This window comes from Aulonocara sp. 'chitande type north' Nkhata Bay, linkage group LG5 (genome assembly GCF_057382095.1).
Source record: "Aulonocara sp. 'chitande type north' Nkhata Bay isolate Kocher_YH1m ecotype deep benthic linkage group LG5, A_spYH_male_GT1.1, whole genome shotgun sequence".
Taxonomy (NCBI): Eukaryota; Metazoa; Chordata; class Actinopteri; order Cichliformes; family Cichlidae; genus Aulonocara; species Aulonocara sp. 'chitande type north' Nkhata Bay.
The window spans coordinates 15,898,139-15,916,770 of NC_141348.1; positions in this window are offsets into that span (position 1 = coordinate 15,898,139).

Below are 18,632 nucleotides of genomic sequence, written 5' to 3' on the forward strand. Positions count from 1 at the left end.
GAAAAAAAATGTAGACAGAGCACCTGCCCTTCGAAAAAAACCCTCAGTGTTTTTTTCCACTGTGCCTTCAGTATTGCACCAAGACAGGAATTTCAGATGCCGGCATGGAAAGTTGCTAATCTGCCTACAATGCTTCCAATGATGTCAGTGTACTCTTCCAAGACAAACAACTCTTCCTATTGACATTCTACATACAGCTCTAATAGCAGCACTGCATTGATCTGATTTTTGTGTTCTTTTACTATTTTTAGAGCTTTTTTTCTTAAAATTTTGGAGAGACTCCAGAAATTGAAACATATTGATTAAAATGCACCGGCAGTTACTTGAGGAAAGGTCTGCTGAATGAGTTTCTGTGCGACAGAAGCTGCAGGATGTGAGTTTGGGTCCGAGAGGTGGGAACAAGGTGACTTTTACTATCAGATGTTTAAGGGGAATGAACAACTGTCATCGCTTTCATTGCTGCTCTCACTTCTCTCTTTCTTTTGTTACTTCAAGTTAAGTATTGGGTCATTGAGGCTCCTGGGATCGTGTATCTAGAGCAACCCCAATCTTCCTACTTTCTGTTCTGCCTATTTCCTGACTCTTCAGCTTTAGTCATTTGATTGAAAATAACCTTTCACTCTTGATCTCTATATCCAGTCCTCAGCAAACACTGTCCTCTGTTCTCTTACTTCCTTATTATCAATATTGACAACCTTATAAAATTATTAAACAGCAAATCAAATGACTGCTTTGAGTCATTAAAGGATCCATTTCCAGCTGATATGAAATTAGACCAAAAAGTAAGGAAATTGATTATTTCTTTGTTGTAACAATGTTTCTCGGCAATAAACCTTATACTGTTGAAAGCTTGTGTATTTCCCCTTAAATGGTGTCACATCTGTAAGGAAAATGCACGTGTAGGTTGAGCAGCAGAGTTGTGGAGTGTGCCAATAAAAAAACTTACTAAATCTTCTCTGCCAAACAGCTTATTCTCTGCTTGACTCTTGTTTGTTGTGTTCATTGGATTGGATGGTTGAAGTCTAAAGAATCAAGACATACAAGACAATACATTTAATAATTTATTCATTTATCAGACAGCCTCAGTTGCATGTGGAAGCACCATACACAGGCACAACAGTAGCCCCAGTGTGGTTGTGTTGGTTACTCTGGCATGCCTAAGCTGATCCCACAAGTGTTCAGTGGGTTTGAGTCCAGGACTGAGGGCAGGTCATTCCATCTTCACTCCCAAATTCTGGAGGTATTCCCCGATAAACTCCAGTCTCTGGGGTGTCATCTTGGAGGATAGAGTTCAGTCTCAGACTGTGGAGATACAGGATTGCCACTGATTGCAGATCTCATCTCAATTTTCTCTGAATTGAGATTTCCTTTAATGTCGACCTTGTATTTCCAGTGAGCAAGATGCCATCCCACAGCACCACATTCCCTTCACCAAAAGTTGTTACCCTGTAAGTGCAGCAATCAGCTTAGTGTTCTCCACATCTTGTCCACAATTTGACTGTCACAGACAGAATCTGGACTCATCACTGAACATAACATTCCTCAACATTTTCAGGTTCCAGTGCACACTTTGCTGACCCCAGCACAATGGTAAAGGGCAGGCCTAGGACAAGGGACAAGTCCTGCAAACTCTGACTGCAAATCTGTGGAGGACTGCCTATCCTTCCTAAGTGCTGACAGGGTGAGGAAACAGTCATCTTTTTGGAACTCCCAATTAATGGTGTGTCTCTGAGATCTCCCATTATATGGAAATTTGGAGATGGTACTGTGCACTCCAATGCTGTAACTTGGTTTTGTAGACTACCAGCTTATAGATACCTTATGGGATGGGCACTATCCAGATCAGAGAAATAGGGCTGCTCAATTAATTGAATTTTAATCACGATTACGATCTGGGCTTTCAACGATCATTAAAAATGACTGAGCCGATTATTAGCACCTCCCTCGTGCTTTACTCTCGCGCTGCTCCGTGTGGCAAATCGAGCGCACCTCTCTGCATTTCGAACACATCACAACAATTGAGAGGACCCAAGGGAAGCTCGGAAAGCTAAGCAGAAGTTATTTGGAGAGGACAGTGACTGCCGTTGGTTGAAAAGAGAGGTAAAAAAAACAAACTTCAATGGTGTGGAAACATTATGGGTTCGTGGAGTCAGACGTGGATCAAGTAGACGTAGTGTGTAAACTTTGCTACAGTGTCGTAACTGCACCACAGAGCAACACTGCAAAGTTCACTAAACATAGATGTTTACATTTTTCATTTATTTCTTATATTGCAAACATTTGCACACTATTTTATAGTATTTTTTTAAAGTCATTATTCAATACATTGTTATTGTTAACCCTTTAAATCCCTGTAGAACCTGAACCGTGTAAGCTAGCGCAATAATTTGTTTTGCATATGAAACCAGAGGAGTTGTACTTACATCTTATGCCATCAGCTTGTCCTCGGTCACGGTTTCCTTCCACATAAAGCTTTGCAAAAATTGCATAAAAAGCGCTTGCAGCAACAAAAACATAATATTCCAGAAACACGCTTTGCCGATCCGATCAGCTGTTCGTAACACTTCCCACATTGAAAAAGACGTCAACACGAACTATCTCATGTCCGCCATTTCCTATCCGAAACCGGAAGTCACATCATTTTTGCGGAAAATGTAGTTTTTTACTTGTAGGTCTTAAAAGCCTATACTGGTGTTTTTATAAGTCATGTTTGACTTTTCTGAATAGTTTCTGTGATGCTTGGAACTCGAATTGCACTGCTGGAAATAGTTTATTTTGATGAACATGCAGTTTTATTTGCAAATTTGCATCATAGGATTGTTTTTTGTTTTTCCTGCAGTATATAAAAATTGCTGTATCTCCAAAATAAAACTATGAAGACACTCAAAATAAATTTCCTGTTGTTGTAAACTAATTTTTGCAACTTTTTTGTATTTAAAGTTTTGAGGGATAAACCTCTTAAATTTCTCCAAGTAGAAATATATGTAAAACCAAAACAAACGATTTTCAATTTTTTTGTAGTTTATTGCACTTTTTTGCAATTAATGCATACATATTAGAGATGGACCGATCCGGTATCGGTCTGATACTGACCTAAATTACTGGATCAGATATCGGAGAAAAATAAAAAAATGTAATCCGATCCATTAAATATCACGAAAGCACCTCACAAAACTTGCAACACGCCGTAACTCACCTCAGAACGTTAGCACGTCGGAGCAGTATGCATCACGTGATAGAGCGGCTGTGGCATGCGGGACCTGTCAGTGGTCTGGATAGCATGTGGAGCTTCGCTAGCAACCCGGCATTTCATCTCCGACAAAGTTATCCCGAGAGAAGTAAAGCAAGTGTGTAAGTCCATCTCTGAATGTTTGTAAAGCATTCCCGCGTTAAGCTTAACAAGCGACTGCCTCTCCTGCTGCTACTTCAATCATGAAACTGCTTAATGATCAGCTGATCGGCTTTTCTGTCGCGAGTCTGTGTCTCTAGTTTGCTTTTGGCCCACTTTGCACCAGAAAGAGGAAACCAGCGGCTGAACAACAGCAGCACGTTTAAGCTTGATCAGCTATTGTTAGAATGTATTTAATATTACTTTCTACTCGAGGATCTTTTTCTATGTAGCTGACGCTGGTAACTGTGCAGGGGCGGATCTAGCAAAGTTTAGCCAGGGGGGCCAATAGGGCATTAACAGGGAAAAGGGGGCACAAAGACATACTTTTCTTTCTTATTCTCATTTAAAATGTCTAGCTTTTAATAAATAATTATCTGACACCCAAAGTTTTAATTTGATGTAAAATGAATAGAAGTCAATTACTGTATATAGTAACTATTAAGTCTAATATATATACCCTAGTAAGCTATAGTACTTTTTCCTTTGGGAAGGTACCATCTGTGCAGTCTGCAATTTTGTTGAAGAAAGATGTTGAATCTATTTAATATTTCTTGAAAAATAATTGATTTCTGTGCATTTTTTTTCACACTGCATCAAATTAAGGTTGATTACGTCGATTAAGCATCATGAGGTGGCGCGTGAGGGGTGGTTCCCTATTTTTTATTTATTTATTTTTGTTGTTGCTGGGAGTTGGAACCCTATTAGTTAGGTTGCTTAATATTTACGCTAAGTACTCTTTAAAATACCAGAATAGGGAGGATGGTGTAGGTTTGAGTTTATTAGATTGATCAGTATTGCTGAACTATGAAATATTTTTTTTTGCATACAGGTATAACAGAATAGCTTTAGTGTAGTTGTTGTTTTAAACTTGAGTATGAACTTATACAAAATGCAGCAAGATATTTAAAAAACAGTTTTGTTGATTAAAAAACACTATATCGGATTCATATCGGTATCGGCAGATATCCAAATTTATGATATCGGTATCGGTATTGGACATAAAAAAGTGGTATCGTGCCATCTCTAATACATATTATTAAAATATGGGCTATAACAGTTGTATAGCAACTTGAAATGCTCCCAAAAATGGCACTACAGCATGTAAAAAAATAATATAAGCTCTGGCGGACTTGGTTCTATGGTAGGTCTTAAAGGGATAAATAAATATCGTCAAATAATTGAGATCTCAATTTCAGTGAAAATAATCGTGATTATCATTTTTGCCATAATCGAGCAGCCCTACAGAGGAATGTGGTATGTTTGGAGTAAACAGCAACTGACTGTTGTGGAACAGTCTAAGCTAACAATTGCTGACAATCAAGCTCCATTTAGGCACCTGACTGTCAGCATGTGGAAAACAAGAGGCTCAAAATAAGAGTCAGTAGCAGAAAACACTGATTTCCAGAGAGCATTTGGCAAGTTTCTCATGGGTGTGACCAAAAATGAATTTTCCTTACAAAAGTGACACCATTTAAGGGGGGAAAACTGTATAAGGTTAACTGACAAAAAGAAATTATCAACCAAACACACGTTTCCTTACCCTTTGTGCAAATTTATTAAAACCTTTTAGTTCAGAAAGCTGATCTGTTTTAACTCATGCTCATTAATACTGCAGATGCTGAAATTGAAACAGGCTGAAATGTTTTGCGCTGTTTTCTTAAGCAGTCATAGTTTTTCTATTTGGTTGGACGCTGAAGTCAGTTGTGTTGGGTTTGTGGAAGTCCTTGGTATAACAAATGAACTGTAATGGATACCAGTGAAAAGCTTGAGAAAAAAGGGGGTTGATGCTGGTAGTAGCATGTTCTCTATTTGGCCAAATGCCATCTCCAACATACACAAAGCCTAATTACACAATGGTTGCCTGAACCTATTCTTGTTAAATGATGAAAAACTCAAAGGCACGTTTCAGGAGTGGATGAAAATATGGGCTATTGATTCTAAAAGCAGAAATCGCAACAAGGTTCAACATTTACTAAAACCGCAATTCAATCATCTGAGAATCTTTACTCATTAAATGATAACAGTTAGATGAAGTTATATGCAGTGATTTACTGATCAATGATCAAAGGGGAGATTTATGCCACAAAGAAGATTGTCATGAAAAGTGGGTGGCATTGGATCTCCTGTAGCCTGTTTAGCTAAGCTGTCTTTCCAGCTCCACTCTTTGATTTAAAAAACTTTATGTTGTCAAAGTTATTTGATTGCAAATGTATTTTGGAAATCTCGCCATACATTTTTCAATGTCAGTAGTGCAAAAACCTGCACTGATCTGACCTAATTTCTTCCTCATCCTGATTCCTGACCTTGGAAGGGAGAGAAAAATATTTTTGTTTTGTTTTTGTTTGTCTTCTTGTTTTATTTAATTCCTTGTAGGATTTGGATCCAACAAGTAAAGTATGCATATTATGCACACACACAAACACACATGCAGCTATTACCCATTACTTGTATTCTTGAACAAAGCCATTGATCTGACACATTTAAAATGCAGTTTTTATTGTTATATTATTAAGAAAAAAGAAGGGGAGGGGGGGTGAAAACAGAGAGAGAGGGGAGGGAGATGGGAGAGGTGTTAGGAGTTAAAGGCAGAGGGGGAGGATTAAGCTGGAACAGAGGTGGGGGAAGACGAGGTGACATCGGCAGTAGTGAAAGAAGGAGTGTTCCTCCTCCAGAAGAAGCAGAAGCGTTTTTTCTTTTTCTTCAGCTGCTCTTCCACGAGCACCTTTTTCTCGAGGATGAGGATTTTCAGCTCCTTGATTGTTTCGGTGTTTTGCTTCTGCAGCTTGTTGCATTTTTTCTCCACTTCTTCTATTTCGGCTTGTTTTTCTTCCAACCTTTCTTTCAGCACTTTAGATGTTGCCTCCTGTTTCTGCAGTTTTTCATATAAACACAACTGTCAGCCCTTCACTTTTGGTGCCGACAACATTTTGAGCATTTTCGACAGTTTGTGAAATGGTCGTCATTGGCATTACATGCCAGTAGTGTTCGCTAACTGACTTTACCGGGGATTATATTTATTATTATTATTATTATTATTATTATTATTATTATTATTATTATTATTATTATTGTGTGGATGCTTTAAGCATCCACACTATTGAGTTCCTGTTTCTCTTTATTGTGTGGATGCTTTAAGCATCCACACTATTGAGTTCCTGTTTCTCTTTATTGTGTGGATGCTTAAGCATCCACACTATAGAGTTCCTGTTTCTCTTTATTCTTTATTATTATTATTATTATTATTATTATTATTCTTAGGACTTCCGTACACTTTTCGCCGTTAAACTACTTCCACAATTTTCAGCCGATTTTCACCGTTCAAATTTTAAACTATTCAGCTATTTTTGCTCTTTCCGGCTATGACTTTTGCTATTTTTAACTATTATACTTTTTAAAATATTCCACTTTTTTCCTTTAATTTGTCCCATTGAAATGAATGGGAAACTTCAGCAATTCTGCTAAAATTTGCTTGTTTTTGAAACTTAACTACTTCCTCATACTTTCACCTAGAACAACCATTCAAATTTTAAAATGTTCACAAATTATTGGGCTATTCAGGTATGATTCAGCTTTTTCAAATCTTTTACTGTTTTACTTTTATGCCTCTTAAAGTTTTGACTTGCAAAATTGTGATTTTTCACAAAATACATGCGTTGTTATGGTTGCTATGCTCTTGGCTTCCAGTGTGCCACTGAAGCTTTTGCAATTTTCACTTCATGTCCGAACAACTTCTTGCTACTTGCTCAATTTTCACTCAACTTCCACAAATTATACATCAAAACGTAGGTATTTTTGCTGGCTTTCAGAAAATGTCACTATCATTGTTGTGGTATTCATAGAACTTTCGCAAATCTCCTCAGACTAACACAAGGTCAGAAAACTCTCCATATAAAGTCAATGGAGAGTTTGTTCAAAATCACCGCTGCATTTCTGTAATGAGAGGCATATTCGAATCGTCATATCTCCTTAACGAAGCAAAGTTAAGACATGAGGCTTGTCCCGGCATATCTTCAGACACTCCTGACGCTCACAATTCAATAATTTCTTTCTCAACTATTACCGTTCTGAAATGAGTTGGACTTGTTTGAGGGTAGGAAATTTGTCCTTCGCTCAGATTTCTTCAGATTTCAAAGTCTGGAAATGAACCACTTTTTTCTCTCGTCATAACTTTTTGTTGGATTTCCACAGAGACCTGAAAATTTCCATGATTGTTCACCAAACCCTGCTGTCTCTTACGGTGAAAGAATGATATCGATACTCCAAATAGATTTAGAGTTAGAAAGCGTTGTTTGAGGGCAAGTCAAGGCAGTTTTTGCTTCGCTCTACTCAGTTATGGTGCATTAGAAGTCAAATATCTTTAATAATTCATATTTTAATGATAAATTGTTAACACTGGAAGATTCCCCCATCTCTTCTGAACAAAACGGTGTAAGAATGACCGCTCTAGCCCCTACGGTTAGGAAATTATGGTCATTTGTTTGAGGGGAGTCCTCACTATGAGAAAAAGGCTGCAATAATCCTGTGCCTCTCTGTGCTGCGTGTGTAAAAAGAAGCACCTGTTTTGGCGGGAAAACGTAAACAGCCACTCTGATTGGTGGATTTAAATTCGGCAGCTCTCTCCCTCTGTGTCTGTCTGTCTGTGTGTGTGTGTGTGTGTGTGTGTGTGTGTGTGTGTGTGTGTGTGTGTGTGTGTGTGTGTGTGTGTGTTTAGTGGGAGAGAGAGGACCCTGCCCTTATTTGGCAGCATGTCATTGTAGGATTTAAATTGAATATAGTTAGACTGGTTGACTGGATTAGAGCCTGTGTTTGTTTCCAATTTTTCTGTTTAACTTATTACTATTGTGCTAAATCATACTATTTCTGCTATTTCATAAGATTTGTGCTTAATATAGTATTTCTGTTTTTTAAAGGATTTGTGCTTAATATAGTATTTCTGTTTTTTAAAGGATTTGTGCTTAATATAGTATTTCTGCTTTTTGTAGAATTTGTGCTTAATATAGTATTTCTGCTTTTTATAGGATTTGTGCTTAATATAGTATTTCTGCTTTTTATAGGATTTGTGCTTAATATAGTATTTCTGCTAAATTATAGTATTTCTGCTTTTTATAGGATTTGTGCTAAAACATAGTATTTCTGCTAAATTATAGTATTTCTGCCAAATTATAATATTTGTGCTAAAACATAGTCTTAATTTAAAATTACAGTATTCATAGTTCATCACAGTGTCTCTGGTAAATCACAATATTTCTGCTCTGTTGTACTATTTTTCTAAATCATAGTGTTTCTGTAATGTTTAAGTATTTTTGGCTAAATATATTCTTTCTGTTATCTTATACTATTTCTCCTAAATTCTTGTATTTTTGAGAAGTTATCATGTTTCTGGTAAGTTACAATATTTCTGCTAAATTCTGCTATGCTATTGTATCTCTGCCAAGTATTATGTTTCCTCTAAGATATTGCAGTTCTGCTAAGTTATTCCATTTTAGCAAAGTTCTTTTGCTTCTGCAAAGTTTTTACAATTTCTGCAACTTTTCAGCTTTTTCAGCTACTTTTTGCATACAGCTTCAGCTTTAAGCATCCACACTGCATTTTCGCAGGAAATGCAAATTTTTCTAGTTCTTTATTATTATTGTGTGGATGCTTTAAGCATCCACACTATTGAGTTCCTGTTTCTCTTTATTCTTTATTATTATTATTATTATTCTTAGGACTTCCGTACACTTTTCGCCGTAGAACTACTTCCACAATTTTCAGCCGATTTTCACCGTTCAAATTTTAAACTATTCAGCTATTTTTGCTCTTTCCGGCTATGACTTTTGCTATTTTTAACTATTATACTTTTTAAAATATTCCACTTTTTTCCTTTAATTTGTCCCATTGAAATGAATGGGAAACTTCAGCAATTCTGCTAAAATTTGCTTGTTTTTGAAACTTAACTACTTCCTCATACTTTCACCTAGAACAACCATTCAAATTTTAAAATGTTCACAAATTATTGGGCTATTCAGGTATGATTCAGCTTTTTCAAATCTTTTACTGTTTTACTTTTATGCCTCTTAAAGTTTTGAGTTGCAAAATTGTGATTTTTCACAAAATACATGCGTTGTTATGGTTGCTATGCTCTTGGCTTCCAGTGTGTCACTGAAGGTTTTGCAGTCTTCTCTTCATGTCCGAACAACTGTTTGCTACTTGCTCAATTTTCACTCAACTTCCACAAATTATACATCAAAACGTAGGTATTTTTGCTGGCTTTCAGAAAATGTCACTATCATTGTTGTGGTATTCATAGAACTTTCGCAAATCTCCTCAGACTAACACAAGGTCAGAAAACTCTCCATATAAAGTCAATGGAGAGTTTGTTCAAAATCACCGCTGCATTTCTGGAATGAGAGGCATATTCGAATCGTCATATCTCCTTAACGAAGCAAAGTTAAGACATGAGGCTTGTCCCGGCATATCTTCAGACACTCCTGACGCTCACAATTCAAGAATTTCTTTCTCAACTATTACCGTTCTGAAATGAGTTGGACTTGTTTGAGGGTAGGAAATTCGTCCTTCGCTCAGATTTCTTCAGATTTCAAAGTCTGGAAATGAACCACTTTTTTCTCTCGTCATAAGTTTTTGTTGGATTTCCACAGAGACCTGAAAATTTCCATGATTGTTCACCAAAGCCTGCTGTCTCTTACGGTGAAAGAATGATATCGATACTCCAAATAGATTTCAAGTTACAAAGCGTTGTTTGAGGGCAAGTCAAGGCAGTTTTTGCTTCGCTCTACTCAGTTATGGTGCATTAGAAGTCAAATATCTTTAATAATTCATATTTTAATGATAAATTGTAAACACTGGAAGATTCCCCCATGTCTTCTGAACAAAACGGTGTAAGAATGACCGTTCTAGCCCCTACGGTTAGGAAATTATGGTCATTTGTTTGAGGGGAGTCGTCACTATGAGAAATAGACTGCAATAATCCTGTGCCTCTCTCTGCTGCGTGTGTAAAAAGATGCACCTTTTTTGGCGGGAAAACGTAAACAGCCACTCTGATTGGTGGATTTAAATTCGGCAGCTCTCTCCCTCTGTGTCTGTCTGTGTGTGTGTGTGTGTGTGTGTGTGTGTGTGTGTGTGTGTGTGTGTTTAGTGGGAGAGAGAGGACCCTGCCCTTATTTGGCAGCATGTCATTGTAGGATTTAAATTGAATATAGTTAGACTGATTGACTGGATTAGAGCCTGTGTTTGTGTGTCCCTCTGTGCATTTGTGTTTCAATATGCCTCCATATTTGTAATTTTGTAAGTTATTGCTATTCTGCTAAATCATAGTATTTCTGGTACTTTTTGGTACTTGTGCTAAATACAGTATTTCTGCTAAATTATAGTATTTCTGCTTTATTATACTATTTGTGCTAAAACATAGTATTTCTACTAAATGTAGTATTTCTGCTTTTTATACTATTTGTGCTAAATTATAATATTTCTGCTTTTTATACTATTTGTGCTAAATTATAATATTTCTGCTTTTTATACTATTTGTGCTAAATTATAATATTTCTGCTTTTTATACTATTTGTGCTAAAACATAGTATTTCTACTAAATGTAGTATTTCTGCTTTTTATACTATTTGTGCTAAATTATAATATTTCTGCTTTTTATACTATTTGTGCTAAATTATAATATTTCTGCTTTTTATACTATTTGTGCTAAATTATAATATTTCTGCTTTTTATAGTATTTGTGCTAAAACATAGTATTTCTACTAAATGTAGTATTTATGCTTAATAATAGTATTTCTATATACTTCTGCCAGGTCCCCAGGCAGCCAATCCTCTGTGAGGACTGAGACATTCAAATTTTCAAATCAGGGCCTGCACAGTTTCCCAGCCAATCAAATAAGTGTCCTGAGGCATTCAAATTTGCATATTGGGGCCTTCGTGGCTTCTAAGCCAGCCAATCATATCTGAGGGCTGAGGAATTCAAATCCACAAATCAGGGCCTGCACGGCTTCCCAGGCAGCCAATCATATATGTGGCCTCAGGCATTCAAATTTGCATATTGGGGGAATTCGTGGCTTCTAAGTCAACAAGTCATCCATGTCGTAAATCTCTAAAAATTCACATTTTAATGATAAATTGTAAACACTGGAAGATTCCCCCATCTCTTCTGAACAAAACGGTGTAAGAATGACCGCTCTAGCCCCTACGGTTTGGAAATTATGGTCATTTGTTTGAGGGGAGTCCTCACTATGAGAAATAGGCTGCAATAATCCTGTGCCTCTCTCTGCTGCGTGTGTAAAAAGATGCACCTGTTTTGGCGGGAAAAAGTACACAGGCTCTCTGATTGGTGGATTCAAATTCAGCAGCTCCCAGGCTGACCTAGAAACTTACTTCTCTCTCCCTGTGCATTTTTTTGCTGATTTTTTCATTTAACAAGTATATTTGAGGGACCCTCAGCATGTTCAGCATTTTTTCAGCTGTCCATTTAGCTTTTCCAATTTTTCTGTTTAACTTATTACTATTGTGCTAAATCATACTGTTTCTGCTATTTCATAAGATATTGTGCTTAATATAGTATTTCTGCTTTTAATAGGATTTGTGCTTAATATAGTATTTCTGCTTTTTATAGAATTTGTGCTTAATATAGTATTTCTGCTTTTTATAGAATTTGTGCTTAATATAGTATTTCTGCTTTTTATAGGATTTGTGCTTAATATAGTATTTCTGCTAAATTATAGTATTTCTGCTTTTTATAGTATTTGTGCTAAAACATAGTATTTCTACTAAATGTAGTATTTATGCTTAATCATAGTATTTCTATATATTTCTGCCAGGTCTCCAGGCAGCCAATCCTCTGTGAGGACTTAGACATTCAAATTTTCAAATCAGGTCCTGCACGGTTTCCCAGCCAATCATATATGTGTCCTGAGGCATTCAAATTTGCATATTGGGGACTTCATGGCTTCTAAGTCAGCCAATCATATCTGAGGGCTGAGGAATTCAAATCCACAAATCAGGGCCTGCACAGCTTCCCAGCCAGCCAATCATGTATGTGGGCTCCAGGCATTCAAATTTGCATATTGGGGAATTCGTGGCTTCTAAGTCAACAAGTCATCCGTGTCATATATCTCTAAAAATTCATATTTTAATGATAAATTGTCAACACTTGAAGATTCCCCCATCTCTTCTGAACAAAACGGTGTAAGAATGACCGTTCTAGCTCCTACGGTTAGGAAATTATGGTCATTTGTTTGAGGGGAGTCATCATTATGAGAAATAGACTGCAATGATCCTGTGTCTCTCTGTGCTGCGTGTGTAAAAAGGATGCACCTGTTTTGGAGGGAAAGAGTGCACAGGCTCTCTGATTGGTGGATTCAAATTCAGCAGCTCCCAGGCTGACCTAGAAACTCACTTTTCTCTCCCTGTGTGTGTGTGTGTGTGTGTGTGTGTGTGTGTGTGTGTGTGTGTGTGTGTGTGTGTGTGTGTGTGACAGAGAGAGAGAGAGAGAGAGAGAAAGGCTTTTAATGGGATGATCTCATTCTAAGATTTAAATTCAATATATTTAGACTGGTTGACTGAATTGGATCTTGTGTGTGTGTCTCTCTGTGCATGTGTGTTTTCTTATGTGTACATATTTGTGATTGTGTGGCTGTTATAGATTTTTTTGCTGATTTTTTTCATTTAACAAGTATAGTTGAGGGACGTTCAGCATGTTCATCATTTTTTCAGCTGTCCATTTTTGCTTTTCCAATTTTTCTGTTTAAGTTATTACTATTGTGCTAAATCATACCATTTCTGCTATTTTATAAGATTTGTGCCAAATACCGTATTTCTGCCAAATATAGTATTTCTGATTAATTATAGTTTTTTCTACCAAATCATAGTACAGTATTTCTGCTTTTTATAGGGTTTGTGCTTAATAAAGTATTTCTGCTAAATTATAGTATTTCTGCTTTTTATAGTATTTGTGCTAAATTATAGTATTTCTGCCAAATTATAATATTTGTGCTAAAACATAGTCTTAATTTAAAATGACAATATTCATAGTTCATCACAGTGTCTCTGGTAAATCACAATATTTCTGCTCTGTTGTACTATTTTTCTAAATCATAGTGTTTCTGTAATGTTTAAGTATTTTTGCCTAAATATATTCTTTCTGTTATCTTATACTATTTCTCCTAAATTCTTGTATTTTTGAGAAGTTATCATGTTTCTGGTAAGTTACAATATTTCTGCTAAATTCTGCTATGCTATTGTATTTCTGCCAAGTATTATGTTTCCTCTAAGATATTGCAGTTCTACTAAGTTATTCCATTTTAGCAAACTTATTTTGCTTCTGCAAAGTTTTTACAATTTCTGCAACTTTTCAGCTTTTTCAGCTAGTTTTTGCATACAGCTTCAGCTTTAAGCATCCACACTGCATTTTCGCAGGAAATGCAAATTTTTCTAGTTGTGTGGATGCTTTAAGCATCCACACTATTGAGTTCCTGTTTCTCTTTATTCTTTATTATTATTATTATTCCGGGTGTTTCCGTACACTTTTCGCCGTAGAACTACTTCCACAATTTTCAGCCGATTTTCACCATTCAAATTTTAAACTATTCTGCTATTTTTGCTCTTTCCGGCTATATCTTTTGGTATTTTTAACTATTATACTTTTTAAAATATTCCACTTTTTTCCTTTAATTTGTCCCATTGAAATTAATGGGAAACTTCAGCAATTCTGCTAAATTTTGCTTGTTTTTGAAACTTAACTACTTCCTCAAATTTTCACCTAGAACAACCATTCAAACTTTAAAATGTTCACAAATTATTGGGCTATTCATGTATGTTTCAGCTTTTTCAAATATTTTACCGTTTTACTTTTATGGCTCTTAAAGTTTTGAGTTGCAAAATTGTGATTTTTCACAAAATACATGCGTTGTTATGGTTGCTATGCTCTTGGCTTCCAGTGTGACACTGAAGCTTTTGCAGCCTTCTCTTCATGTCCGAACAACTGTTTGCTACTTCCTCAATTTTCACTCAACTTCCACAAATTATACATCAAAACGTAGGTATTTTTGCTGGCTTTCAGAAAATGTCACTATCATTGTTGTGGGATTTATAGAATTTTGGCAAATCTCCTCAGACCAACACAAGGTCTCAAAACTCTGCATAGAAAGTCAATGGAGAGCTTGTTCAAAATCATCGCTGGATTTCTGTAATGAGAGGCATATTCGAATCGTCATATCTCCTTAACGAAGCAAAGTTAAGACATGAGGCTTGTCCCGGTATATCTTCAGACACTCCTGACGCTCACAATTCAAGAATTTCTTTCTCACCTATTACCGTTCTGAAATGAGTTGGACTTGTTTGAGGGTAGGAAATTCGTCCTTCGCTCAGATTTCTTCAGATTTCAAACTGTGGAAATGAACCACTTTTTTCTCTCGTCATAACTTTTTGTTGGATTTCCACAGAGACCTGAAAATTTCCATGATTGTTCACCAAAGCCTGCTGTCTCTTACGGTGAAAGAATGATATCGATACTCCAAATAGATTTCGAGTTAGAAAGCGTTGTTTGAGGGCAAGTCAAGGCAGTTTTTGCTTCGCTCTACTCAGTTATGGTGCATTACAAGTCAAATATCTTTAATAATTCATATTTTAATGATAAATTGTAAACACTGGAAGATTCCCCCATCTCTTCTGAACAAAACGGTGTAAGAATGACGGCTCTAGCCCCTACGGTTAGGAAATTATGGTCATTTGTTTGAGGGGAGTCATCACTATGAGAAATAGGCTGCAATAATCCTGTGCCTCTCTGTGCTGCGTGTGTAAAAAGAGGCACATGTTTTGGCGGGAAAACGTAAACAGCCACTCTGATTGGTGGATTTAAATTCGGCAGCTCTCTCCCTCTGTGTCTGTGTGTGTGTGTGTGTGTGTGTGTGTGTGTGTGTGTGTGTGTGTGTGTGTGTGTGTGTGTGTGTGTGTGTTTAGTGGGAGAGAGAGGACCCTGCCCTTATTTGGCAGCATGTCATTGTAGGATTTAAATTGAATATAGTTAGACTGATTGACTGGATTAGAGCCTGTGTTTGTGTGTCCCTCTCTGCATTTCTGTTTCAATATGCCTCCATATTTGTAATTTTGTAAGTTATTGCTATTCTGCTAAATCATAGTATTTCTGGTACTTTTTGGTACTTGTGCTAAATACAGTATTTCTGCTAAATTATAGTATTTCTGCTTTATTATACTATTTGTGCTAAAACATAGTATTTCTACTAAATGTAGTATTTCTGCTTTTTATACTATTTGTGCTAAATTATAATATTTCTGCTTTTATACTATTTGTGCTAAATTATAATATTTCTGCTTTTTATACTATTTGTGCTAAATTATAATATTTCTGCTTTTTATACTATTTGTGCTAAAACATAGTATTTCTACTAAATGTAGTATTTATGCTTAATCATACTATTTCTGCTTTTTATAGGATTTGTGCCTAATATAGTATTTCTGCTTTTTATAGGATTTGTGCTTAATATAGTATTTCTGCTAAATGTAGTATTTATGCTTAATCATACTATTTCTGCTTTTCATAGTATTTGTGCTTAATATAGTATTTCTGCTAAATTTAGTATTTCTGATTAATTATAGTTTTTCTACTAAATCATAGTACAGTATTTCTGCTTTTTATGGGATTTGTGCTAAAACAAAGTATTTCTACTAAATGTAGTATTTGTGCTTAATCATACCATTTCTGCTTTTCATAGGATTTGTGCTTAATATAGTATTTCTGCTAAATTTAGTATTTCTGATTAATTATAGTTTTTCTACTAAATCATAGTACAGTATTTCTGCTTTTTATGGGATTTGTGCTAAAACAAAGTATTTCTACTAAATGTAGTATTTGTGCTTAATCATACCATTTCTGCTTTTTATAGGATTTGTGCTTAATATAGTATTTCTGCTAAATTATAGTATTTCTGCCAAATTATAATATTTGTGCTAAAACATAGTCTCAATTTAAAATTACAATATTCATAGTTCATCACAGTGTCTCTGGTAAATCACAATATTTCTGCTCTGTTGTACTATTTTTCTAAATCATAGTGTTTCTGTAATGTTTAAGTATTTTTGGCTAAATATATTCTTTCTGTTATCTTATACTATTTCTCCTAAATTCTTGTATTTTTGAGAAGTTATCATGTTTCTGGTAAGTTACAATATTTCTGCTAAATTCTGCTATGCTATTGTATTTCTGCCAAGTATTATGTTTCCTCTAAGATATTGCAGTTCTGCTAAGTTATTCCATTTTAGCAAACTTCTTTTGCTTCTGCAAAGTTTTTACAATTTCTGCAACTTTTCAGCTTTTTCAGCTACTTTTTGCATACAGCTTCAGCTTTAAGCATCCACACTGCATTTTCGCAGGAAATGCAAATTTTTCTAGTTGTGTGGATGCTTTAAGCATCCACACTATTGAGTTCCTGTTTCTCTTTATTCTTTATTATTGTGTGGATGCTTTAAGCATCCACACTATTGAGTTCCTGTTTCTCTTTATTCTTTATTATTATTATTATTATTATTATTCTTAGGACTTCCGTACACTTTTCGCCGTTAAACTACTTCCACAATTTTCAGCCGATTTTCACCGTTCAAATTTTAAACTATTCAGCTATTTTTGCTCTTTCCGGCTATGACTTTTGCTATTTTTAACTATTATACTTTTTAAAATATTCCACTTTTTTCCTTTAATTTGTCCCATTGAAATGAATGGGAAACTTCAGCAATTCTGCTAAAATTTGCTTGTTTTTGAAACTTAACTACTTCCTCATACTTTCACCTAGAACAACCATTCAAATTTTAAAATGTTCACAAATTATTGGGCTATTCAGGTATGATTCAGCTTTTTCAAATCTTTTACTGTTTTACTTTTATGCCTCTTAAAGTTTTGAGTTGCAAAATTGTGATTTTTCACAAAATACATGCGTTGTTATGGTTGCTATGCTCTTGGCTTCCAGTGTGCCACTGAAGCTTTTGCAGTCTTCTCTTCATGTCCGAACAACTGTTTGCTACTTGCTCAATATTCACTCAACTTCCACAAATTATACATCAAAACGTAGGTATTTTTTCTGGCTTTCAGAAAATGTCACTATCATTGTTGTGGTATTCATAGAACTTTCGCAAATCTCCTCAGACTAACACAAGGTCAGAAAACTCTCCATATAAAGTCAATGGAGAGTTTGTTCAAAATCACCGCTGCATTTCTGGAATGAGAGGCATATTCGAATCGTCATATCTCCTTAACGAAGCAAAGTTAAGACATGAGGCTTGTCCCGGCATATCTTCAGACACTCCTGACGCTCACAATTCAAGAATTTCTTTCTCAACTATTACCGTTCTGAAATGAGTTGGACTTGTTTGAGGGTAGGAAATTCGTCCTTCGCTCAGATTTCTTCAGATTTCAAAGTCTGGAAATGAACCACTTTTTTCTCTCGTCATAACTTTTTGTTGGATTTCCACAGAGACCTGAAAATTTCCATGACTGTTCACCAAAGCCTGCTGTCTCTTACGGTGAAAGAATGATATCGATACTCCAAATAGATTTCAAGTTACAAAGCGTTGTTTGAGGGCAAGTCAAGGCAGTTTTTGCTTCGCTCTACTCAGTTATGGTGCATTAGAAGTCAAATATCTTTAATAATTCATATTTTAATGATAAATTGTAAACACTGGAAGATTCCCCCATGTCTTCTGAACAAAACGGTGTAAGAATGACCGTTCTAGCCCCTACGGTTAGGAAATTATGGTCATTTGTTTGAGGGGAGTCGTCACTATGAGAAATAGACTGCAATAATCCTGTGCCTCTCTCTGCTGCGTGTGTAAAAAGATGCACCTTTTTTGGCGGGAAAACGTAAACAGCCACTCTGATTGGTGGATTTAAATTCGGCAGCTCTCTCCCTCTGTGTCTGTCTGTGTGTGTGTGTGTGTGTGTGTGTGTGTGTGTGTGTGTGTGTGTGTGTGTTTAGTGGGAGAGAGAGGACCCTGCCCTTATTTGGCAGCATGTCATTGTAGGATTTAAATTGAATATAGTTAGACTGATTGACTGGATTAGAGCCTGTGTTTGTGTGTCCCTCTCTGCATTTCTGTTTCAATATGCCTCCATATTTGTAATTTTGTAAGTTATTGCTATTCTGCTAAATCATAGTATTTCTGGTACTTTTTGGTACTTGTGCTAAATACAATATTTCTGCTAAATTATAGTATTTCTGCTTTATTATACTAT